Genomic DNA, 1,987 nt, shown 5'->3' with positions numbered 1-1,987 from the left:
TGGACAGTTCAAAGTTTAAACAATTTTTCCATCCAGTTGACACTTGATTACATTGCAAGTATGAAACAACGTGTCCAAAATCAGTGTACAAATAGCAAAGTTCAATCAGTAAGAACATGCTATAAGTACATTATGGTGCACACTTTAGTTTACACTTTGCCACGTAACATCACCCTGTTTGACAGTTTAAATTTCGAATAGTTTTTCCATCCAATTGACACTTGACAACAATGCAGGGGTCAAAGAACAAGTCAAAAATCATTGTACGAATAGCAAAGTTCAATCGGTAAAAACCTTGCTACATGTAAACTTGGTGTACACTTTAGTTTACACTTTGCCACGTCACATTACCCTGTTCGACAGTTTAAATTTCAATCAGTTTTCCCGTCCAATTGACAATTGACAACAATGCTAGTGCCAAATAACGTGTCAAAAGTCTGTGTACAAATAGCAAAGTTCAATCTGTAAGAACATAGCTACATGTACACTATGGTGTACACTTTAGTTTACAATTTGCCCACGTGACATTATCCTATTGGACAGTTTAAATTTCAAACAGTTTTCCCATCCAATTGACAGTTGACAACAATGCAAGTGTCAAACAACGTATAAAAAATTAATGTACAAATAGTAATGCACAATCGGTAAGAACCTTACAACATGTACACTAGGGTGTACACTTTTGTTTTCAATTTGTCACGTGACATTACCCTATTGTACAGTTTAAATTCCAAATAGTTTTTCCATCCAATTGACACTTGACAACAATGCAAGTGTCAAATAACGTGTCAAAAATCAGTGTACAAATAGTAATGTTCAATCGGTTAGAACCTTGCAACATGAACACTATGGTGTAAACTTTAGTTTATACTTTACCACTCGATAGTACCCTATTAGACAGTATAAATTTTAAATATTTTTCCTATCCAATTGATTCTTGACAACAATGCAAGTTTCAAACCACGTGTCAAAAACCAGTGTTCAAATAGCAAAGTTCAATCGGTAAGAACCTTTCTACATGTGCACTATGGTGTACACTTTAGTTTACACTTTGCCACGTGACGTTACCCTATTGCACAGTTTAAATTTAAAACTATTTTCCCATCAAATTGACACTTGAAAACAATACAAGTGTAAATTAACGTGTCAAAAATCAGTAAACAAATTGCAATGTTCAATCAATAAGAACCTTACAACATGTACTCTATGGTGTACACTTTAGTTTACAGTTTACCACGTGACATTACCCCATTGTACGGTTTAAATTTCAAACTATTTTCCCATCCAATAGACACTTGAAAACAATGCAAGTGTAAATTAACGTGTCAAAAATCAGTGTACAAATCGTAATGTTCAATCGGTAAAGACCTTGCTACATGTACACTATGGTGTACACTTTATTTTACAATTTACCACGTGTCATTACCCCGTTGGATAGTTTAAATTTGAAGTTTTCCCATCAAATTGACACTTGAAAACAATGCAAGTGTCAAATAACGTGTCAAAAATCAGTGTACAAACAGCAATGTTCAATCGGTAAAGACCTTGCTACATTTACACTATGGTATACACTTTAGTTTACACTTTTCCACGTGACATTATCCTGTTGGACAGTTTAAATTTCAGACAATTTTACCATCCAATTGACACTTTACTACATTGCAAGTGTAAAACAACGTGTCCAAAATCACTGTAGAAATATCAAAGTTCAATCGGCAAGAACCTGTTATATTTACACTATGGTGTACACTTTAGTTTTCACTTTGCCACGTGACATTACCTTGTTGGACAATTTGAAGTCCAAATAGTTTTTCCATCCAATTTACACTTGACAACAATGCAAGTGTCAAACATCAGTGTACAAATAGCAAAGCTCAATCGGTAAGAACCTTGTTACATGTAAACTATGGTGTACACTTTAGTTCACAATTTGCCACGTGTCATGACCCCATTGGACAGTTTAAATTTGAAACAGCTTTCCCATCCA

The sequence above is a fragment of the Olea europaea genome, unplaced genomic scaffold (genome assembly GCF_002742605.1).
Source record: "Olea europaea var. sylvestris unplaced genomic scaffold, O_europaea_v1 scaffold44, whole genome shotgun sequence".
Lineage (NCBI taxonomy): Eukaryota > Viridiplantae > Streptophyta > Magnoliopsida > Lamiales > Oleaceae > Olea > Olea europaea.
This window is presented reverse-complemented; position numbering follows the sequence as displayed.